This window comes from Aegilops tauschii, chromosome 2 (assembly GCF_002575655.3).
Source record: "Aegilops tauschii subsp. strangulata cultivar AL8/78 chromosome 2, Aet v6.0, whole genome shotgun sequence".
Lineage (NCBI taxonomy): Eukaryota > Viridiplantae > Streptophyta > Magnoliopsida > Poales > Poaceae > Aegilops > Aegilops tauschii.
Window position 1 is genome coordinate 59,517,043 of NC_053036.3, and position 25,942 is coordinate 59,542,984.

The window sequence follows — 25,942 nt, forward strand, 5'->3', positions numbered from 1 at the left end:
TCAATCGTACACTAATCATACACGCAAACGTGTACTATCAAGATCAGGGACTCACGAGAATATATCACAACACAACTCTAAAATAAAATAAGTCATACAAGCATCATAATACAATTCAGGGGCCTCGAGGGCTCGAATACAAGTGCTCGATCATAGACGAGTCAGCGGAATCAATAATATCTGAGTACAGACATAAGTTAAACAAGTTTGCCTTAAGAAGGCTAGCACAAACAGGGATACAGATCGAAAGTGGCATAGGCCTCCTGCCTGGGATCCTCCTAAACTACTCCTGGTCGTCGTCCGCGGCCAGCACGTGGTAGTAGGCACCTCCGGTGTAGTAGGAGTCGTCATCGACGGTGGCGTCTGGCTCCTGGGCTCCAGCATCTGGTTGCGACAACCAGGAAGAAAGGAAAAGGGGACAAGGGGGAGCAAAGCAACTGTGAGTACTCATCCAAAATACTCGCAAGCAAGGATCTACACTACATATGCATGTGTATCTGTGTAAAGGGGCAATATCGATGGACTGAACTGCAGAATGCCAAAATAAGAGGGGGGTAGCTAGTCATGTCGAAGACTACGCTTCTGGCAGCCTCCATCTTGCAGCATGTAGAAGAGAGTAGATGGTAAGTTCACCAAGTACCATCGCATAGCATAATCCTACCCAGCGATCCCCTCCTCGTCGCCCTGTGAGAGAGTGATCACCGGGTAGCATCTGGCACTTGAAAGGGTGTGTTTTATTAAGTACCGGTTCTAGTTGTCATAAGGTCAAGGTACAACTCCGGGTCATCCTTTTACCGAGGGACACGGCTATTCGAATAGATAAACTTCCCTGCAGGGGTGCACCACATAACCCAACACTTTCCTGGGTCATGCCCGGCCTCGTAAGATCAACACGTCGCAGCCCTACCTAGGCACAATAGAGATGTCAGCACGCCGGTCTAAATCCTATGGCGCAGGGGTCTGGGGCCATCGCCCATTGCACACATGCACGTTGCGTGGGCGGCCAGAAGCAGACCTAGCCTCCCTTATACAAGAGTAGGCGTTCCAGTCCAATCCGGCGCGCGCCGCTCAGTCGCTGACATCACGAAGGCTTCGGCTGATACCACGACGTCGAGTGCCCATAACTGTTCCCACGTAGTTGGTTAGTGCGTATAGGGCAGTGGCCAGACTCAGATCAAATACCAAGATCTCGTTAAGCGTGTTATTTTGAAGTAACCGCGAACGCCGACCACCTCTCACCTAGGTGGTCTCTACCTTCCCTGTCGCTCCGCCACAAAGTAACAGTCGGGGGCCGTCGGGAACCCAGGCCCACCTCTACCGGGATGGAGCCACCTGCCCCTTCAGCCCCCATCTCCGATTAGTATCATAAGTAATGTAACAGTATAAAGTATATAGCATATGCCCGTGATCACCTCCTGAAGTGATCACGGCCCAGTAGTATAGCATGGTAGACGGACAAGAGTGTAGGGCCACTGATGGAACACTAGCATCCTATAGTAAGCATTAGGATAGCAGGTAAGGGTAACAACTGTAGCAACAATGGCAGGCTATGCAGCAGAATAGGGTTAACCGAAAGCAGTAACATGCTACACTACTCTAATGCAAGCAGTAGAGAGAAGGAATAGGCGATATCTGGTGATCAAGGGGAGGGCTTGCCTGGTTGCTCTGGCAAGAAGGAGGGGTCGTCAACACCGTAGTCGAACTGGGGGTCACCGGCAGCCTCGGGGTCTACCGGAAAGAAGTAACCGAGGGGGAACACAATAAATAACGGAGCAATCAAAGCATCACAAAGCGTAACATGGCAATACGCGGTGCTAGAGGTGACCAAACGCAGGGATAGGTGATACCGGCGAAGGGAGGAAACATCCGGGAAAGTATCCCCGGTGTTTCGCGTTTTCGGACAGATGAACCGGAGGGGGAAAGTTCCATGTACGCTATGCTAGGGATGTGTGGTGGACTAACAGACTATGTATCCGAATTCGTCTCGTCGTTCTAAGCAACTTTCATATATAAAACTTTTTCATCTGAGATACGGTTTATTTTATATTAATTTTTGAAGTTTTATTAATATTCTGCAATTTCTGGAATTCTTTTTAATTCGAAAATATTAAATACAGAACTGCTATGGGTACACGTAAGTGTACCCAGCAGTGTGTGGATGTCTATGATAGGTGGGACCTGTTGACTGCTGAGTCAACAGTCAACAGTCCCAGTTGACTGGTCAAAAAGGGCCAGTGGGGCCCAGGTGTCATACCTACAGTTTAACACATTCTTTAAAAAAAGATATTTAGAGGGGTGGGGTCTACCTGTCATTGGGTCACTTTATTTTAACAGATGGATTTAATTAGTTTTAGTAGTGGTGGGTCTCGGTGGTTAGCAGCAGATTAGTGGGGAAGGGGGATTAGGCCCTAAACTAATCAGGGGCTGGCCCGACTCGGTGGTGGCTCTTGCCAGCCGCGGCTGGACTTGGCCAGCGCCGGCGAGCGAGCAGGGCAGGCAGCATGGACGCCTGGGGCGGGCGCGTCGGACGGAGTTGGGGCGGGCGCGCCGGACGGAGGCAGCATGGACGCCAGCGGGGCCATAGCAGAGACGGTAGCACGCGGAGCAGCAGAGGCGAAGGTAGCAGGCGGCAGAGCGTAGCAGGGGGGTCGCGGAAGCGGGCGAGCAGGGAGCGGTCGAGAGCAGCAGCGCTAGTAGCGGCTTTAGCAAGCAGAAGCAGCAGCGTCAGTAGCGCAGCACCGAGCGGCGCGGGCGGGGCGATGCAGCTTCAGCAGCAGGAGTGGGCCACGGTAGCGGGCGACTACGGGCGTGTGGGCGACTAAGGTGGCCGCGGCCAAGCGCGGGCACGCACACGTGTTTGCACAGCCGAGGCGAGGCTAGGAGGGCGCGGGGTGAAGGGGAAAGGGCCATGGCAAGCGACATGGGAGCACAGGCTCCGGCCATGGCAGCCACGAACGAGCACGGGGACGGCCGCAAACGAATGGATCGAAGTGAAAAACAGGAGGGGGGGATCGGGGGAGGGCCTCACAGCGGGGTGCTTGGCGTGCTCGTTGTAGTTGGAGAGGACCGGAGGCGAGCGGATCGACGACGGCGTTGCAACGGCCGAAGGTAGAAGAAGATGAGGATGGCGAGCTTTCAGTGCGGGCGTCGTTGGAGGAGCTTCCCGGCTCCGTTCCGCGGCGAAGGAGAGCGAGGGCGAGGCGGCCGGAGCCTCTCGACACAGAGAGGCGGCGAGGGGTGACCGGCGGCCAAGCCGGCCGTGATGACGGGGCGACGCCGGTAGCGGTCGGGTGCGGGGCGGCTCTGGGCGAGAGAGAGGCCGACGAGGGACAGGGGGCCAGTGGGCGATTAGGGTTCGCCGGGGAAGGGGGCGCCGAACTTATAGGCGGGGGGGAGTCGGCGGATGGCCGCCACGGCGATGGCTACGGCCGTGGCAGGCATCGGCTCTGTCCACGATCCCCTGTCAACAGAGCGCAGGGGGCAGCGGGAGCAGGTGGGCCGGCCCGCTAGGTAGATGGGCCGGGTGGCCCAAGGGAGGGGAGGCTTTGTTTTATTTCACTTTTGTTTAAGTTTTTGGTTTTTATCTATTTTTGTCTAGTATTTTCTTTTTTTTCTTTTAATGTTTTATATTTTACCTTAGTCTTGTAAAATACAAAAATGACCCCTAAATTAGTATTACCTCTAAACACTGCCACAAAAGTTTTAACCCCTAGATGAAATAGTTTAACATTTTACTAATTATAATTTCATTTAAACATTTGTTTTTGCTACCGTTTTAATCATCTAATAGTATTTAAACATTTTATAGTTACTTCTGCATCATTGGGCACAACCCGAACATTTTAGTTTTAAAGTCTGAAAATTTTGATGTTTGCCTTTTATTCAATTTTGAATTTGAATTGGTTTTTGAACTAACGTGGGATTAACTACAGTGACAGAGGTGACGTGGCATCAATAGCAGGGAATTACTGTAGTCTAATTATCCGGGCGTCACAGACGGCTGGCGCGGGTGGCGGCGGCGTCAGGCGCAAGGCGGACTGCGCGGTGGCTGCGAGTTCCTGGGCCGCGGATCTGGTCCAGGCGGCACTCGTGGTGCACGGTGGTGCCCCACCGTGCGTGCGGGGTGGCGTGCGGCGGCGGTGCTGGGCGTGGCGGGAGACGACGGGCTGCGGGCTGGTGCTTCACGGCGGCGGCGGCGCGCCACGCCTCGGCGTGCTCGAGCTGGAGGCTACGGCGCTTCGGCGTGCTGGCTTCTTCGGGTGACGCGAGGCGACCTCCTCCATGACGTGCCGCTGGGGGCTTTGGGTTAGGCCATGGCCGGCGACTACTGTAGTGGCGTGCAGGAGCTCCGGCGGCAGGTGGTGTGGTGGATCTAGGGTTAGGTTGTGACGCCTTCTCTTGGCTATGTGGGTAGCAAGGGGAGGGGTGGCGGGTGTGTTGGGGAACATAGTAATTTCAAAAAAATTCCTACGATCACGCAAGATCTATCTAGGAGAAGCATAGCAACGAGCGGGGAGAGTGTGTCCACGTACCCTCGTAGACCGAAAGCGGAAGTGTTTATCAACGCGGTTGATGTAGTCCTACGTCTTCACGATCTGACCGATCCTAGCACCGAACGTACGACACCTCCGTGTTCAGCACATGTTCAGCTCGGTGTCGTCCCTCGTACTCTTGATCCAATTGAGGCCGAGGGAGAGTTCCGTCAGCACGACGGCCTGGCGACGGTGATGATGAAGTTACCGGCGCACAGCTTCGCCTAAACACTACAACGATATGACCGAGGTGGAAATCTGTGGAGGGGGGCACCGCACATGGCTAAGATCCAATTTGATGATATCTAGGGTGCCCCCTCCCCACGTATATATAGGAGGGAGGGGGAGGCCAGCCGGCCATCATGGGCGCACCAAGGCGGGAGGAATCCTCCTCCTAGTAGGAGTAGGATCATTTCCTAGTCCAACTAGGCGGAGAAGGAAGGAGAGGGGAAGGGAGAGGGAAAGAGGGGCCGTGCCCCCCTCCCCTAGTCCAATTCGGACTCCCTTGGGGGAGGGCGCCACCTCCTGGCTGCTGCCCTCTCTCTCCCCTAAAGCCCACTAAGGGCCCAATAACTTCCCCGGGGGGGTTCCGGTAACCCTCCGACACTCCGGCTTTATCCGAAACCTCCCGGAACACTTCCGGTGTCTGAATAACATGGTCCAATATATCAATCTTTATGTCTCGACCATTTCGAGACTCCTCGTCATGTCCGTGATCACATCAGGGACTTCGAACAACCTTCGGTACATCAAAACACATAAACTCATAATACCGGTCGTCATCGAATGTTAAGCGTGCGGACCCTACGGGTTCGAGAACTATGTAGACATGACCGAGACTCGTTTTCGGTCAATAACCAATAGCGGAACCTGGATGTTCATATTGGCTCCCACATATTCTACGAAGATCTTTATCGGTCAAACCGCATGACAACATACGTTGTTCCTTTGTCATCGGTATGTTACTTGCCCGAGATTCGATCGTAGGTATCTCAATACCTAGTTCAATCTCGTTACCGGCAAGTCTCTTTACTCGTTCCGTAATGCATCATCCTGCAACTAACTCATTAGTCACGTTGCTTGCAAGGCTTATAGTGATGGGCATTACCGAGAGGGCCCAGAGATACCTCTCCGACAATCGGACTGACAAATCCTAATATCGATCTATGCATACTAGTCAAGTAGAGGCATACTAGTGACACTATGTTTGTCTATGTATTCACACATGTACTAAGTTTCCGGTTAATACAATTCTAGCATGAATAATAAACATTTATCATGATATAAGGAAATATAAATAACAACTTTATTATTGCCCCTAGGGCATAATTTCTTCAGTCTCCTACTTGCACTAGAGTCAATAATCTAGATTACACAGTAATGATTCTAACACCCATGGAGTCTTGGTGCTGATCATGTTTTGCTCGTGAGAGAGGCTTAGTCAACGGGTCTGCAACATTCAGATCTGTATGGATCTTGCAAATCTCTATGTCTCCCTCCTTGACTTGATCACGGATAAAATTGAAGCGTCTCTTGATGTGCTTGGTTCTCTTGTGAAATCTGGATTCCTTTGCCAAGGCAATTGCACCAGTATTGTCACAAAAGATTTTCATTGGACCCGATGCACTAGGTATGACACCTATATCGGATATGAACTCCTTCATCCAGACTCCTTCATTTGGTGCTTCCGAAGCAGCTATGTACTCCGCTTCGCACGTAGATCCCGCCATGACGCTTTGCTTGGAACTGCACCAACTGAGAGCTCCATCGTTCAATATAAATACGTATCCGGTTTGTGACTTAGAGTCATCCGGATCAGTGTCAAAGCTTGCATCAACGTAACCATTTACGATGAGCTCTTTGTCACCTCCATAAACGAGAAACACATCCTTAGTCCTTTTCAGGTATTTCAGGATGTTCTTGACCACTGTCCAGTGATCCACTCCTGGATTACTTTGGTACCTCCCAGTTAAACTAATAGCAAGGCACACATCAGGTCTGGTACACAACATTGCATACATGATAGAACCTATGGCTGAAGCATATGGAATGACTTTCATTTTCTCTCTATCTTATGCGGTGGTCGGGCATTGAGTCTGACTCAACTTCACACCTTGTACCACAGGCAAGAACCCTTTCTTTCCTTAATCCATTTTGAACTTCTTCAAAACTTTATCAAGGTATGTGCTTTGTGAAAGTCCAATTAAGCGTCTTGATCTATCTCTATTGATCTTGATGCCCAATATATAAGCAGCTTCACCGAGGTCTTTTATTGAAAAACTCATGTTCAAGTATCCTTTTATGCTATCCAGAAATCCTATATCATTTCCAATCAACAATATGTCATCCACATATAATATTAGAAATGCTACACAGCTCCCACTCACTTTCTTGCAAATACAAGCTTCTCCAAAAGTCTGTATAAAACCATATGCTTTGATCACACTATCAAAACGTTTATTGCAACTCCGAGATGCTTGCACCATTCCATAAATGGATCGCTGGAGCTTGCACACTTTGTTAGCATCCTTTGGATCGATAAAACCTTCTGGTTACATCATATACAACTCTTCTTGCAGAAATCCATTCAGGAATGCAGTTTTTACATCCATTTGCCAAATTTCATAATCATAAAATGCAGCAATTGCTAACATGATTCGGACGGACTTAAGCATCGCTACGGGTGAGAAGGTCTCATCGTAGTCAACTCCTTGAACTTGTCGAAAACCTTTCGCAACAAGTTGAGCTTTGTAGACAGTAACATTACCGTCAGCGTCAGTCTTCTTCTTGAAGATCCATTTATTCTCTATGGCTTGCCGATCATCGGGCAAGTCAACCAAAGTCCACACTTTGTTCTCATACATGGATCCCATCTCAGATTTCATGGCCTCAAGCCATTTCGCGGAATCTGGGCTCATCATCGCTTCCTCATAGTTCGTAGGTTCGTCATGGTCAAGTAACATGACCTCCAGAATAGGATTACCGTACCACCCTGGTGCAGATCTTACTCTGGTTGACCTACGAGGTTCGGTAGTAACTTGATCTGAAGTTATATGATCATCATCAGTAGCTTCCTCACTAATTGGTGTAGGATTCACAGGAACTGATTTCTGTGATGAACTATTTTCCAATAAGGGAGCAGGTACAGTTACCTAATCAAGTTCTACTTTCCTGCCACTCACTTCTTTCGAGAGAAACTCCTTCTCAAGAAAGGATCCATTCTTGGCAACAAATGTCCTGCCTTTGGATCTGTGATAGAAGGTGTACCCGACAGTCTCCATTGGGTATCCTATGAAGACACATTTCTCCGATTTGGGTTCGAGTTTATCAGGTTGAAGCTTTTTTTACATAAGCATCATAGCCCCAAACTTTAAGAAACGACAACTTGGGTTTCTTCCCAAACCACAGTTCATAAGGTGTCATCTCAACGGATTTAGATGGTGCCCTATTTAACATGAATGCAGCTGTCTCTAATGCATAACCCAAAAATGATAGTGGTAAATCGGTAAGAGACATCATAGATCACACCTTATCTAATAAAGTACGGTTATGACGTTCGGACACACTATTTCGCTGTGGTGTTCCAGGTGGCGTGAGTTGTGAAACTATTCCACATTGTTTCAAATGAATACCAAACTCATAAGTCAAATATTCACCTCTACGATCAGATCGTAGAAACTTTATTTTCTTGTTACGATGATTTTCCACTTCACTATGAAATTCTTTAAACTTTTCAAATGTTTCAGACTTATGTTTCATCAAGTAGATATACCCATATCTGCTCAAATCATCTGTGAAGGTTAGAAAATAACGATACCCGCCGCGAGCCTCAACACTCATCGGACCGCATATATCAGTATGTATTATTTTTAATAAGTCAGTTGCTTGCTCCATTGTTTCGGAGAACGGAGTCTTAGTCATCTTGCCCATGAGGCATGGTTTGCAAGCATCAAGTGATTCATAATAAAGTGATTCCAAAGGCCCATCAGCATGGAGTTTCTTCATGCGCTTTACACCAATATGACCTAAACGGCAGTGCCACAAATAAGTTGCACTATCATTATTAACTTTGCATCTTTTGGCTTCAATATTTATGAATATGTGTATCACTACGATCGAGATTCAATGAACCATTTATATTGAGTGTATGACCATAGAAGGTTTTATTCATGTAAATAGAACAAAAATTATTCTTTGACTTAAATGAATAACCGTATTGCAATAAACATGATGCAATCATATTCATGCTCAACGCAAACACCAAATAACATTTATTTTAGGTTCAACACTTATCCCGAAGGTAAAGGGAGTGTGCGATGGTGATCTTATCAACCTTGGAATCACTTCCAACACACATCATCACCTGGCCCTTAACTAGTCTCTGTTTATTTTGCAACTCCCATTTATAGTAACTAATCATAGTAACTGAACTGGTATCAAATACTCTGGGGTTACTATGAACACTAGCAAAGTACACATCAATAACATGTATAACAAATAAACTTTTGCTCGTCTACCACGGTTTGAGAGTTGCTTCAGCGTCTTCAGCTCTTTTCCGCAAAGCGGATTTCTCTGTGTTCCAATCCGCCCGCTCCTTGGCGAAGCTCTCCTTTAGCTTTTCCATAGCGGCTAAGGCGCTCGTCAGCTCATCTTTTGCTTTGGAAGTTTCGGCCTGTTGGGACTTGATGTTCTCTTGCAGATCATCGGTTTGGCTTTCCTTCTTGCTCAGTTCAGCCTATAAAGAGACAGATACATAATGAGTTGACAGTACACATTTGAAGTACCAAGCACATAACAAGTTATGCCCTTGATACTTGGGGGCTAATGCATATGTGCTCCTTATCAGAAATTTCTACAAGTCCCAAGCACAATACAAGTATAAATCTTGGCACTTGGGGGCTAATGTGTGTTTGCTCAAAAACTGTTGGTATGGGAATTCTTATACAGTCCCGGTTCATCTTTATAAAGTTAAACCGGCCCTTGGGGACTATACCGGTGAAAGAGCAGTATGGCAAATTTTAAGGAACCGGTTCATCATAAAGAAGTAATCTGGTCCCTGGAGGCTAAATATGCAAAGTTAAGTTATGACAAAGTCCTGGTTTAGATTTGTATCATAAACCGTCACTTGGGGGCTACTAGGAGTTTAAAAACTGCAATCGGACAAAAGAGAAAAATAGTAGTTACCTGATATCGCTCCTTCATCAAGTTTACCAAACTAGCTTCATAGTCACGGCTGGTATACAGACGGTTCAAGAAGCCAGAGTGAATGTCTTGAGCAGTGAGATGGGCGTAGCTTGATAAATCGGCATTCCATTTGCCTTTGCCGATAGCAGAGAGCTCGTCCTTGGCAGTATGCTTTGACAAAGCGACAGGGTTGCCAGGAGTGGTGTGGCCAGTGCCAGTAATCATAATGTCATCATCTTGATCATCAGCAGCCTTCGCTGGAGTTGGCGGTTTGTCAGTATCCTTAACCGGACTGGCCGGTTTGTCATCAGTTCGGACAGGGCTGGTTGGCCGGTCTGCATGGCTTGTAGTGTCAACTTGCACTTGTTCGGCAAGGGAGTCATGGTCTTGAGGCGGCGGATCGTTAAGCATGTCGTCAGCGTCGGTTTCTTCCAGATCTGGAGTTGTTTCCGGTTCAGCAGCTACATTATCATCAGCCGGTTTGCTTAACCGAGCCTTCTTGCTGGGTCTTGGCTTGGCGCTGAGAAAAGATAGGCATAAGGATCAGTACAGTATGTAAAGATAACACATCAAGAATAAAGACACGTGCATAGCTCACCCAGGATCTGTTTTGAGGGGTGGAAGCTGCATGGCCGAAGACTCGCCAGAGGATGAGTGAGAAGTACCCTGATAATTTGAATCAGACGGGTTAAGAGGCTGGCGGAAACAACGTGCTTTTGGGCATGAAGTATCAATGGGATAAGAGACCTCTGATCGGCGTTTCCGAACTGGACTGTTCGGTAAACCGGCGGAGGTAACTACCTAGCTGTGCTGGGTTGTACGGCAAGCTTCGTGCTGCTGCGTCTTCAAAAGAAAGTTTGGGTCCAAGTAAGCAAGAGGGTGAGAAAATTTTACTTTTCGGTTTGCTTGACGAATTATTGATGTTGGCAGAGGATCTGAATCGGAGGAAAGAATGGTTACCTCTATGTCCTCAGCATGACTACATCCTCTACGTCCTAATAATAATCATTGTCAATGAGATGTATGAAAAATGAACCAAGAGAGTCAAGTTCTACCTCTGTTTCCGGGTTACCCACATCGTCATCAGCTGGTGGATCGGAGGATGCAGTGGTCCTTCTCTTGGCAGGTTTTTTAACAACCTTGGTCTTTGGACGAACTGGCTTGACCGGTTTATCTTGCGGCTTCGCCGGTTTGTCTTTGGAAGGTTTCTTGTTCCAGAACGGATCATCACCCTGTCAGAAAATAATCACAATTTCAGAGAATATTTGGACAGAAGCAACTTCAGATAAAAAGATTATATGATTCTTACAGCTGGTGGTTTGTTGAAGGTGCAGAAAGGGAGTAGACCGGTTTGGGCACAGACAGCCTCCGGTTCGTTCACTATCTTTTTTACAGCAGTGATTTCTACATCTGTAAGCTGAATGTCAATGTGCCACTGAGCATCCTTCGAACTCCCCGTATACTCACACATCAAACCGGAGCGCCGGTGTAAGGGCAGAATACTCCAGCTTATCCAGCAACGAGCAAGATCAACTCATGTTAAACCGTTCGCCATGAAGGCTCTAAGCTTTGATAATTGGGGAGCATAGTTGGCCCTTTCTCTTGCCGTCAACCTCTGAGGAAAAGGATGTGTGTTGCTAAGGCGTTCAGGGCGGTAACCCGGCAGGGGTTTTTCATTAGATGGGGATGTATCCATGCAGTAAAACCAAGTCTGGTTCCACTCTTTGGGGTGACTGTGGAGTTTGGGATGGGGGAAGGTGACTTCCTTCCTTTTCTGAACCGCATTTCCGCCCAGTTCCGTATTGGGTCCATCTGAGAACTCTGTGCGACAGTTTAAGTGAAAGAAATCCCTAAACAGTTCGACTGAAGGTTCCTCTTGCAGATAAACCTCACAAAAGACTTGGAAGTGGCAGATGTTGGTTACAGAATTGGGACCGATGTGTTGAGGGCACAGTTGGAAACTAGCCAGTACATCCCGGAAGTTTTTTGAACCGGGAGGGCTAAAACCTCGTCTGACATGATCAGCGAACACGACTACCTCTCCATCCTTTGGTGTAGGAGGATTTTCCGGGCCAGGGACCCTCCAGTGGATGACATCTTTTTTAGCTAAAGCACCCGTTTAAGATTATTTAACTGCTCTTCGGTTACTCGAGAGGGAGCCCAATTGCATTCATAGACTTGCTTGGCCATGGCAATGGAAATCTGAAACATGATTATTGCTGGTTTAAGATTTACAGTGGACAACTACACAGCAGTATAAGGATACAAGCATATTGATAAACCGGAATTGGTTATTTGTAAACTGGAGTCTGACAATGGAAACAGTGCAATGATGAAAACATTGGCGGTTCAACAGGGGACTAATGGTATCTACTGGGTCATCATTTTGTATATGAAGTTAAACTGCCCAATCTGGTATTAAAGATGTATAAGTGAAGGGAAAACATGTTTCACAAGTTGGCATTATAATTTTGGATCTACCGCATGTCAGAAAATGAAAATATATTCAGACCTAAATATTGGTACCGAAGCAGTTGATGAAGGTTCAGATGGGATTTTCTACTTAAACGAGATGCATGGATGGAAAAGAAGGGCTACGGCTATCGTTGTACAGGGTAAATATCAAGGTTTGAATCAAAGAGCTATGGCACAACGACGAACACCGACGAACACCGGTGAACACTGAAACCCTAATGACAGATCCATGGCGGAAGAAAAGAAGGCTTACCGATGCTGATGGAAGAGCGGAGAGGCGCCGCGATTCTCTTGTGCGTTCAGGGTGATGCAGCGGCCGGAGTTGAGGCAGAAACGAAGGTCGACGGTGGCGGTGGAGCTCCAAAGGTCGGGCAGCGCAAGGAAGAGGACGAGGTGAAGAGATACTGGGGGGAATGGAAAGACCCCCTGGCCCTATTTATAAGGGCAGAAAGATTAACGTCAGGCGCGAAAATCAAGGAGCCTAAAATTTGGAGATGAGGCAGAGCTGTCGCCTCGATTGTCGGAGGCTCATTAATGACAGGTGAATTTACGGCGGTTTACCATGGTCCTAAAAGGTGATGTCACGGCGGTTTACAAGATTGTGTGAAGATGTTGAAGAAGAAATTTTCTTAAGTATTGAGGATTGACATAAACCAGTTCAAATCAATCTGGGGCCTAATGTTGGGGATATTACCACTGGGCGTAAACCGGCCAGGAGAGGCCGGGTTAACCCCATAAGTAGTTCATCTGTATCTGAAGTCCATGAAGACAGACGGTGACGCTTCATGAAGGCCTAGGGCCCAAAGCCGGTTTAAGGCCTGTAGACATAAACCGGCATTGACATGTAAACTTGTGTTGTAAGATAGAAGTAGCAGAGACCAAGCCGGACACAATGATGAGCCGGCCTCGGGATTCTGTAAACCGCCGGGCGTCAACCCATGTATATAAGGGGACGACCCGGCGGCGGTTCAGGGAGGACAGACAACAACTCGACACTCAGGCAAAGCGTATTGGCTCCCTGGTCATCGAAACCCCATCAATTCCATCACAACTAGACGTAGGCTTTTACCTTCATCGTAAGGGGCCGAACTAGTATAAAACTCTCTTGCGTCCCTTGTCCGCTGTAACCCCTTTAAGCTAACCCATAGCGATGGCTCCATGACTAAGTCCTTTCTCTAAGACATCTGCCGTGACAAAACCACGACACCATCCTTCTTATCCGCCAATTATTTGGGGTAGTTCCGCTTCCAGTGATTAATCCCTTGCAGTAGAAGCACTCAGTTTGAGGCTTAAGTCAAGCTTTGGGTTTCTTCACGCGAGTGACAACTTGCTTATCATTCTTATTGAAGTTCCCTTTCTATCCTTTTGCCTTTTTCTTGAAACTAGTGGTCTTGTTAACCATCAACACTTGATGCTCTTTCTTGATTTCTACCTTCGCTGATTTCAGCATCGCGAAGAACTCGGGAATTACTTTCGTCATCCCTTGCATATTATAGTTCATCACGAAGTTCTAGTAACTTAGTGATAGTGACTAGAGAACTTTTTCAATTACTATGTTATCTGGAAGATTAACTCCGACTTGATTCAAGCAATTGTAGTACCCAGACAATCTGAGCACATGCTCACTGGTTGAGCTATTCTCCTCCATCTTGTAGGAAAATTACTATCAGAGGTCTCATACCTCTCGACACGGACATGAGTATGAAATACCAATTTCAACTCTTGGAACATCTTATATGCTCCGTGGCTTTCAAAACATTTTTGAAGTCCCGGTTCTAAGCCGTAAAGCATGGTGCACTAAACTATCAAGTAGTCATCATACCGAGCTTTGTCAAACGTTCATAACGTCTGCATCTGCTTCTGCAATAGGTCTGTGACCTAGCGGTGCATCAAGGACATAATTCTTCTGCGCAGCAATGAGGATAATCCTCAGATCACGGACCAAGTCCACATCATTGCTACTATCATCTTTCAACTTAGTTTTCTCGAGGAACATATCATAAAAAAACGGGAAGCTATACGCGAACTATTGATGTACAACATAGATATGCTAATACTACCAGGACTAAGTTCATGATAAATTAAAGTTCAATTAATCATATTACTTAAGAACTCCCACTTAGATAGACATCCCTCTAATCATCTAAGTGATCAGTGATCCAAATCAACTAAACCATGTCCGATCATCACGTGAGATGGAGTAGTTTTCAATGGTGAACATAACTATGTTGATCATATCTACTATATGATTCACGCTTGACGTTTCGGTCTCAGTGTTCCGAGGCCATATCTGCATATGCTAGGCTCGTCAAGTTTAACCCGAGTATTCTGCGTGTGCAAAACTGGCTTGCACCCATTGTATGTGAACTAGAGCTTATCACACCCGATCATCACGTGGTGTTTCGGCACGACAAACTGTAGCAACGATGCATACTCAGGGAGAACACTTGTACATTGAAATTTAGTGACAGATCATCTTATAATGCTACCGCCGTACTAAGCAAAATAATATGCATAAAGGATAAACATCACATGGAATCAATATACGTGATATGATATGGCCAGCATCATCTTGTGCCTTTGATCTCCATCTACAAAGCACCGTCATGATCACCATCGTCACTGGATTGACACCTTGATCTCCATCGTAGCATCGTTGTCGTCTTGCCAACTATTGCTTCTACGACTATCACTACCGCTTAGTGATAAAGTAAAGCAATTACATGGCGATTGCATTTCATACAATAAAGCGACAACCATAAGGCTCCTGCCAGTTGGCGATAACTTTTACAAAACATGATCATCTCATACAACAATTTATATATCATCACGTCTTGACCATATCACATCACAACATGCCCTGCAAAAACAAGTTAGAGACTCTTTGTCATGTCCGTGATCACATCCGGGACTCCGAACAACCTTCAGTACATCAAAACACATAAACTCGTAATATCGATCGTCATCGAACGTTAAGCGTGCGGACCCTACGGGTTCGAGAACTATGTAGACATGACCGAGACTCATTTTCGGTCAATAACCAATAGCGGAACCTGGATGTTCATATTGGCTCCCACGTATTCTACGAAGATCTTTATCGGTCAAACCGCATAACAACATACGTTGTTCCCTTTGTCATCGATATGTTACTTGCCCGAGATTCGATCGTCGGTATCTCAATACCTAGTTCAATCTCATTACCGGCAAGTCTCTTTACTCGTTCTGTAATGCATCATCCCGCAACTAACTCATTAGTCACATTGCTTGCAAGGCTTATAGTGATGGGCATTACCGAGAGGGCCCAGAGACACCTCTCCGACAATCGGAGTGACAAATCCTAATCTCAATCTATGCCAACTCAACAAACACCATCGGAGACACCTGTAGAGCATCTTTATAATCACCCAGTTATGTTGTGACGTTTGATAGCATACTAACTGTTCCTCCGGTATTCGGAAGTTGCATAATCCCATAGTCATAGGAACATGTATAAGTCATGAAGAAAGCAATAGCAACAAACAAAACGATCATCGTGCTAAGCTAGCGGATGGGTCTTGTCAATCACATCATTCTCTAATGATGTGATCCCGTTCATCAAATGACAACTCAAGTCTATGGCTAGGAAACTTAACCATCTTTGATTAACGAGCTAGTCAAGTAGAGGCATACTAGTGACACTCTGTTTGTGTATGTATTCACACATGTACTAACTTTCCGGTTAATACAATTCTAGCATGAATAATAAACATTTATCATGATATAAGGAAATATAAGTAACAACTTTATTATTGCCTCTAGGGCATAATTCCTTCAGGGTGGCCCTGGTGGCGTCGTGTCTTCGGCAATGGCGCTCCCCTGTTCTAGATCTGGAGGCCTATCGCAAAGGTCGTGGCTTCCCCTCGTGGGGTGGGCCAGCAACCTTGAGTCCGCGGGCACTACTAGGGAAAAGCCTAGCAGCAGCGCGGGTTTTAGGCCTATCAGTATCGTGAGCAGGAGCGTGATACGTCTCCAACGTATCGATAATTTATGAAGTATTCATGCTATTATATTATTTGTTTTGGATGTTTATGGGCTTTATTAAACACTTTTATATTATTTTTGGGACTAACCTATTAACCCAGAGCCCAGTGCCAGTTTCTATTTTTCCCTTGTTTCAGTGTTTCGCAGAAAAGGAATATCAAACGGAGTCGAAACGGAATGAAACCTTCGGAAGCGTGATTTTTGGAACGAATGTGATCCAGGAGACTTGGAGTTGAAGTCAAGGAAGCTTCAAGGTGGCCACGAGGCAGGGAGGCGCGCCTGCCCCCTGGTCGCGCCCCCACCCTCGTGGGCCCCTCGTGGCTCCCCTGACCGACTTCTTTCGCCTATATATGTCCATATACCCTAAAAACATCAGGGAACAGAAAAGATCGGGAGTTCCGCCGCCGCAAGCCTCTGTAGCCACCAAAAACCAATCGGGACCCTGTTCCGGAACCCTGCCGGAGGGGGGATCCCTCACCGGTGGCCATCTTCATCATCCCGGCGCTCTCCATGACGAGGAGGGAGTAGTTCACCCTCGGGGCTGAGGGTATGTACCAGTAGCTATGTGTTTGATCTATCTATCTCGTGTGCTTGATTTGGCACGATCTTGATGTATCACGAGCTGTGCTATTATAGTTGGATCTTATAATGTTTCTCGCCCTCTACTCTCTTGTAATGGATTGAGTTTTCCCTTTAAAGTGATCTTATCGGATTGAGTCTTTAAGGATTTGAGAACACTTTATGTATGTCTTGCATGTGCTTATCTGTGGTGACAATGGGATATCACGTGATTCACTTGATGTATGTTTTGGTGATCAACTTGCGGGTTTAGTGACCTTGTGAACTTATGCATAGGGGTTGCCACACGTTTTCGTCTTGACTCTCCGGTAGAAACTTGAAGTTCTTTGTGTTGGTTGAATAGATGAATCTGAGATTGTGTGATGCATATCGTATAATCATACCCACGGATACTTGAGGTGACATTGGAGTATCTAGGTGACATTAGGGTTTTGGTTGATTTGTGTCTTAAGGTGTTATTGTAGTACGAACTCTATGATAGATCGAACGGAAAGAATAGCTTCATGTTATTTTACTACGGACTCTTGAATAGATCGATCAGAAAGGATAACTTTGAGGTGGTTTCGTACCCTACCATAATCTCTTCGTTTGTTCTCCGCTATTAGTAACTTTGGAGCGACTCTTTGTTGCATGTTGAGGGATTGTTATATGATCTAATTATGTTATTATTGTTGAGAGAACTTGCACTAGTGAAAGTATGAAACCTAGGCCTTGTTTCCTAGCATTGCAATACTGTTTACGCTCACTTCTATCATTAGTTACCTTGCTGTTTTTATATTTTCAGATTACAAAAACCTATATCTACCATCCATATTGCACTTGTATCACCATCTCTTCGCCGAACTAGTGCACCTATACAATTTACCATTGTATTGGGTGTGTTGGGGACACAAGAGACTCTTTGTTATTTGGTTGCAGGGTTGTTTGAGAGAGACCATCTTCAACCTACGCCTCCCACGGATTCGTAAACCTTAGGACATCCACTTGAGGGAAATTTGCTACTGTCCTACAAACCTCTGCACTTGGAGGCCCAACAACGTCTACAAGAAGAAGTTGCGTAGTAGACATCAAGCTCTTTTCTGGCGCCGTTGCCAGGGAGGTGAGTGCTTGAAGGTATATCTTTAGATCTTGCAATCGAATATTTTTGTTTCTTGTTTTATCACTTGTTTAGTCTATAAAAGAAAACATCAAAAAAATGGAATTAAGTGTGCCTCATATGCTTCATCTTTTTAATGTCTTTCGTGAAAATGATGGGAAGGAAAATTATGCTCAAGTACTAGAAGAAGAATTACATAGAATGCTTGGCATAAAATATGTGAATGGTGAGCATGATTGCAATGTTGTTAGTATGAATTCTTTGAATACCCATGATGCTAATGATATGCAAAGCCACAAGCTTGGGGATGCTATGTTTGATGAAGATGATATGTTTAGTCCCCCATGTTTTGATGAGCAAATTTATTATGATGAGAGCATGCCTCCTATTTATGATGATTATTGTGATGACACGTATGCTATAAAGAATAAAGATAACCATGAAACTTGTCATCATGATTTTAATTTTCAATTGGATTATGCTTCACATGTTAGTTATTTTGTTGAGTTTGCTCCCACTACTATTGATGAGAATAAATTTGCTTATTTGGAGAGTAGTAAATTTTCTATGCTTGTAGATCATGAAAAGAATGCTTTAGGTGCTGGTTATATTGTTGAATTCATTCATGATGCTAATTAAAATTATTATGAGGGAGGAATATATGCTTGTAGGAATTGCAATAATATCAAGTTTCCTCTCTATGTGCTTAAAGTTTTGAAGTTATGCTTGTTCCTTCCTATGCTAGTTGATTATTGTTCACATAAGTTGTTTGCTCACAAAATCCCTATGCATAGGAAGTGGGCTAGACTTAAATGTGCTAGTCATATTCTTCATGATGCTCTCTTTATGTTTCAATTCTTATATTTTATGTGAGCATCATTGAAATCATCATGCCTAGCTAGGGGCGTTAAACGATAGCGCATGTTGGGAGGCAACCCAATTTTATTTTTGTTCCTTGCTTTTTGTTCCTGTTTAGTAATAAATAAATCATCTAGCCTCTGGTTAGGTGTGGTTTTATGTTTTAATTAGTGTTTGTGCCAAGTAAGACCTATAGGATCTTCTTGGATGATAATTATTTGATCTTGCTGAAAAAAACAGAAACTTTCTGCTCAAGAAAACAATTGCTGAAAATCACCAGAAAGTGATAAAATAATGATTCCAATTGAACTAGATCAATAATCAAATTATCTAGCACGTCCTATTTTGGCAGATTTTTCTGAGTTCCAGAAGTTTGCGTTTAATGCAGATTACAACAGACTGTTCTGTTTTTGACAAATTCTGTTTTCATTGTGTTGTTTGCTTATTTTGATGAATCTATGAGTAGTATCGGAGGATATGAACCATAGAGAAGTTCGAATATAGTAGGTTTAACACCAATATAAATAAAGAATGAGTTCAATACAGTACTTTGAAGTGGTGTTTTGTTTTCTTTCGCTAATGGAGCTCACGAGTTTTCTGTTGAGTTTTGTGTTGTGAAGTTTTCAAGTTTTGGGTAAAGATTCGATGGACCATGGAATAAGGAGTGTCAAGAGCCTAAGATTGGGGGTGCCCAAGGCACCCCAAGGTAATATCCAAGGACAACCAAGAGCCTAAGCTTGGGGATGCCCCGGATGGCATCCCCTCTTTCGTCTTCGTTCATCGGTAACTTTACTTGGAGCTATATTTTTATTCACCACATGATATGTGTTTTGCTTGGAGCATCATTTTATTTTCTTTTGTTTTGCTTGCTGTTTGAATAAAATACCAAGATCTAAAATTCTTAAATGTTAGAGAGTCTTCACATAGTTGCATAATTATTAAACTACTCATTGATCTTCACTTATATCTTTTTGGAGTAGTTTGTCATTTACTCGTGTGATTCACTTATATCCTATGAGTAAATGGTTGAATGAATTGAATATCATAAATCTGAAATTATATATGTTTCATATGCTTATCCCATGGGGAGTAATGACTTTACATATAAGAAGTAGAGGTGGTAAATTTATTGAAGGTTAGCAAACATTGTATTGGTCACTTGAACAATTCATGAAAGAATATGGAAGGAAGAGAGATTTCACATATAAATATACTATCTTGGACATCTTTTGTAATTGTGAGCAGTCATTAAAATATGACATGTTAAAAGGTTGATGTTGGACAAGGAAGACAACATAATAGGTTATGTTTTCTTATATCCGAAATAAAGTATATTGTCATGGATCGCCCAACACGTTGAGCTTGCCTTTCCCCCTCATGCTAGCCACATTCTTTGGACCAAGTAGAGATACTACTTGTGCTTCCAAACATCCCTTAAACCAGTATTGCCATGAGAGTCCACCATACCTACTTATGGATTGAGTAAGATCCTTCAAGTAAGTTGTCATCGGTGCATGCAATAAAAATTGCTCTCTAAATATGTATGATCTTTTAGTGTGGAGAAAATAAGCTTTATACGATCTTGTGATATGGAAGCAATAAAAGCGATGGAATGCACAATAAAGGTCCCTATCACAAGTGGCAATATAAAGTGACGTCCCCTCGCATTAAGATTTTGTGCATCCAACTATAAAAGCGCATGGCAACCTCTGCTTCCCTCTGCGAAGGGCCTATCTTTTATTCTTGTCTTATACCTTATGCAAGAGTCATGGTGATCTTCACCTTTCCTTTTTACATTTTATCATTTGGCAAGCACATTGTGTTGGAAAGATTCTGAATATATATATATATATATATCCAAATTGATGTAAGGCATCATGAGCTATTATTGTTGACATTACCCTTGAGGTAAAAGGTGGGGAGGCGAATCTATAAGCCCCTATCTTTCTCTGTGTCTAATTAAAACTTTGAACCCATAAATATCGCTTGAGTGTTAGCAATTGTGAAAGACTAAATGATAGTTGAGTACGTGGAGTTTGCTGAATCAAAGCTCTGACATAGACTCTTCCTGAAAACAAGATGAATTGTAATTGTTTGATGACTATAACACGGTTTGTTAGTTTTCAAGAAAGTTTATGATCTATACTTTAACATGTGAACAACTTGTTACTTGATCATGAGAAGCTTTATGAGATGTGCTACTATTATGATATATAATGATGCTAGAAAAGGTGATTGAAATCATCATTGATCAAACTTGTGCACCTGCTAGCATTCACACTTCATAAATTATTTCTTTTATCATTTACCTACTCGAGGACGAGCAGGAATTAAGCTTGGGGATGCTGATACGTCTCCAACGTATCTATAATTTATGAAGTATTCATGCTATTATATTATCTGTTTTGGATGTTTATGGGCTTTACTAAACACTTTTATATTATTTTTGGGACTAACCTATTAACCCAGAGCCCAGTCCCAGTTTCTGTTTTTCCCTTGTTTTAGTGTTTCGCAGAAAAGGAACATCAAACGGAGTCCAAACGGAATGAAACCTTCGGGAGCGTGATTTTTGGAACAAACGTGATCCAGGAGACTTGGAGTTGAAGTCAAGGAAGCTTCAAGGTGGCCACGAGGCAGGGAGGCGCGCCCCCCACCCTCATGGGCCCCTCGTGGCTCCCCTGACCGACTTCTTTCGCCTATATATGTCCATATACCCTAAAAACATCAGGGAACAGAATAGATCGGGAGTTCCGCCACTACAAGCCTCTGTAGCCACCAAAAACCAATCGGGACCCTATTCCGGCACCCTGCCGGAGGGGGGATCCCTCACCGGTGGCCATCTTCAGCATCCCTGCGCTCTCCATGACGAGGAGGGAGTAGTTCACCCTCGGGGCTGAGGGTATGTACCAGTAGCTATGTGTTTGATCTCTCTCTCTCGTGTTCTTGATTTGGCACGATCTTGATGTATCGCGAGCTTTGCTATTATAGTTGGATCTTATGATGTTTCTCCCCCTCTTCTCTCTTGTAATGCATTGAGTTTTCCCTTTGAAGTGATCTTATCGGATTGAGTCTTTAAGGATTTGAGAACACTTTATATATGTCTTACATGTGCTTATCTGTGGTAAAAATGGGATATCACGTGATTCACTTGATGTATGTTTGGTGATCAACTTGCGGGTTCAGTGACCTTATGAACTTATGCATAGGGGTTGGCACACGTTTTCGTCTTGAATCTCCGGTAGAAACTTTGGGGCACTCTTTGAAGTTCTTTGTGTTGGTTGAATAGATGAATCTGAGATTGTGGGATGCATATCATATAATCATACCCATGGATACTTGAGGTGACATTGGAGTATCTAGGTGACATTAGGGTTTTGGTTGATTTGTGTCTTAAGGTGTTATTCTAGTACGAACTCTATGATAGATCGAACGGAAAGAATAGCTTCGTGTTATTTTACTACGGACTCTTGAATAGATCGATCAGAAAGGATAACTTTGAGGTGGTTTCGTACCCTACCATAATCTCTTCGTTTGTTCTCCGCTATTAGTAACTTTGGAGCGACTCTTTGTTGCATGTTGAGGGATTGTTATATGATCTAATTATGTTATTATTGTTGAGAGAACTTGCACTAGTGAAAGTATGAACCCTAGGCCTTGTTTCCTAGCATTGCAATACCATTTATGCTCACTTTTATCATTAGTTACCTTGCTGTTTTTATATTTTCAGATTACAAAAACCTATATCTACCATCCATATTGCACTTGTATCACCATCTCTTCGCCGAACTAGTGCACCTATACAATTTACCATTGTATTGGGTGTGTTGGGGACACAAGAGACTCTTTGTTATTTGGTTGCAGGGTTGTTTGAGAGAGACCATCTTCAACCTACGCCTCCCACGGATTGATAAACCTTAGGTCATCCACTTGAGGGAAATTTGCAACTGTCCTACAAACCTCTGCACTTGGAGGCCCAACAACGTCTCCAAGAAGAAGGTTGCGTATTAGACATCAGAGCACTACTGGTACGGCGCTACAGCTAAAGGTTAGCAGTAGCGTGCTTTAACCCACGCTACTGCTATATCGACTTAGTAGTAGCGATTTCTCAAAGAGCACTACTGGTAATTACTAGTAGCGCTTCTCACTGCCCGCGCTACTACCATTATTTCGTATTTTATTTCATGTTGTATTCATACACCTTTATACAAGTTTTCATACAACAGGAATTTAGAGATTGTTTTTACATCATAATGAGTTATTACATCACGGGGTGAAAAAACCGTGGACTAGTTTCAAGTGGATGGACATCCACTTGAAACTAATCCGTGGTTCTTTCACCCAATGATATAATAAATATCATCATCATCATATCATTAACAACTTATCATCATAATACATCATTGTCATATAACACCTCCTCATGATCATCGTTTTCATCAATGAGACATCACATAGCAAATTGGTCACTAGTCATAATCACAACTACTCCTCATCATCAACTCTTAACACATTGTACCACATAATAAACATATTGTACCTCACAGGACCTACTACATTCTCTTAGGACCTACTATATTCTCTAAGGTAAAATAGCAAAAAATAAGATAGCCCCTGACTCTCCATTATGGAGAATGGAGATTATCCTGTCTCCAATTCTTGCCTTTCACTTAATGTTGCTTCCAAGAACCTCCTTACGACTGTCCAAACATTTTTTCCATTCTTTGATTGGCATGTGTTCACCGGTTTTAGAAATCCGATATGCACAGGTGAGATCCGTAGGATGACCTGGCTGTATGTTCAGAACTTCAAGGCGACCATTCTGATACAACAGTTGAGGCACACAATCCATCGGGATTTTCTGTTGAAAAACATAGTAATAACTTCGTAGTTTGCAATGATGTACTAGTTTTAGAAGTATGCAAAAGATGCACGGATGTCGTAATAGTAAAAAATCTTACCAGGGTATCTCCATAGAAGTTACCGTGGTTCACCATGTGCATTAGTGGCACGTATTCACCATAATTTGGAGGAGTTCGATAATAGGTATTGTAATTCTCAAGATGAGTACAAAATGCGATCAGATGATTTTTCTCCTTATAAGTTAATTCGGAGCCATCGGTGTAGTGGGTTTTTGTCTACCATCTTCCGCACATTCTTTGAAGAATGAAAATAAGCTGTCAATGGAAATAAGCTGTCAACTATTTTGAAATAAACAATATAAATTAGTTAATAACTATGTTTGAGAAACTCACATAGCGGTAGAATCGGAAGCGTATCAACAACGACCCAAAGGTCCATATTGTCTTGCTCGATGTCAGGATCACCAAGATCCATGGTGACAATCATATCCTCATAAAAACCATACATTTTGCAAAGTGCTTCCCAATTTTGGCAACCAAAATGGGTTACGCTCTGAGAATTGTACAGATTTACTTCAAAATCCATATCATGATGGGTCCTTAGGTGTATTTTCTTTGTTTCAAAATTTTCATGGTCTTCAAAACCCATCCTCTCCAAGACATAGCGTCTTGCATGGCATGGGATAAGCTATTCGAATTGTAAAAGATGAAAATTAGACGTTGAAATAGTTGAAGTCGTGCTTAATTATGAAAAAAACACTTGTCGTCGTTGCGTACCGTTTCAACATCGAAGGTCTCCTCGAGCTTAATGCTGAAGCGCCGATCTTCGTCCAGGTGAGGCCTGTCGCACAGACCTCGATCGTCGTGGCACCAGCTGCATTCCCCTGGGAGACTTTCGTCGTCCGAGTACGACATTTCCTACGTTCATAGTTCAAAGATTAAATTTTGTACAATTAAATATATGTACTAAAAAAACCTAAATTAGATCATTATTATTCATCACGGGTTGACTATCGGTCTGTCAAAATGTCGTTTAATTATTTTTCAAGAAAATCTAGGTCACTCGATATTTCCTACATATTCTAGCACAAGTCATGCCAGAATTCACGGAAAAATCCGGCATGACCTTTGCTAAAAAAGGACATATCGAGCGCTTGAAATTTGCCGGTACGGAAATTAGTCAACACTCCGGCAAAACATAGGCCACTCGGAGGTGTAACCTGAACATGACCGGCCACTTGGGCAACTACATATCCTATTTGAGCAACACAAGATATATATGTTTTTATCTACATCATATCTTATAGGACTCATATTGACATGGAGATTTGGCTGGTCTCACCTCGACGTTGGAGGGGGTCGGTGACGGGGACGACGGCGGGGATGATGGAGGGGCTCCTTGATTTCTGCAAAAACAAAAACCCTATAAGTTATCACTAATACATCCCGAATAATTGCTTAAACTAAAAAAATAACAACAAATATGACATGTTCAACTAGTTCTATTAATTCAACTAGTTCTTACTAAATATAAACTTACTATTAATAGAAAAAAACTAGTTCTTTCTAAAAATAAAGTAGTTCAACTAGTTATATTAATTTTCTTAATAAAAATACATTAGTTCTTTAATTCAACTAGTCAACTAGTTTATTAATTTACTTACTAAACTAGTTCAACTAGTTTATTAATTTACTTACTAATTATTTTAAACACTTACTAAAAACAGTAAAAAAAACTACATTATACAACAGTAAAAAACATCTACTATTAACCATACTGCCCTAGTTAACTAGTACCATCACTACTACCAATTAACATCTACTACTACTAAAAATCATTATCTATGAACCCTAAATTAACATCTACTACTACTAAAAAACATCTACTAACTAAGCAGAGAGAGAGGGGTGGGGGTGGGGTGGGGGCTTACACAGAGAGGGGAGAGATGGTGGCGTGGAGGTGCTCGGCGACGGAGGTAGGGGCGGCGAGGGTGGGCTCAGGATCGGGAGGCGGCGGTCCTGGGCGGGCTCGGGCGGTGGCGGTGAGGTCGAGGGCAGCGACGGTGAGGTCGAGAGCGGTGGCGGGCGGCGGCGGTGAGGTTGACGGCGGCCTCGGGCGGCGGTGGTGAGGGCAGGCTTGGGCTCGGGCGGCGGCGACAGAGGAGTAGGGGAACAGGGGGGAAGGAGGACCTAGCAAAATTTTGAGCCCGCGGGTGGTTACATCGAACTAGCAGTAGCGCTCTTAAGGAAACGCGCTATAGATAATTTAGCTATAGCGCGTTTTAGAAAAAACGCTACTGCTAAAGGAAGCAGTTATTTCTTCTGTTTATCCCAATATC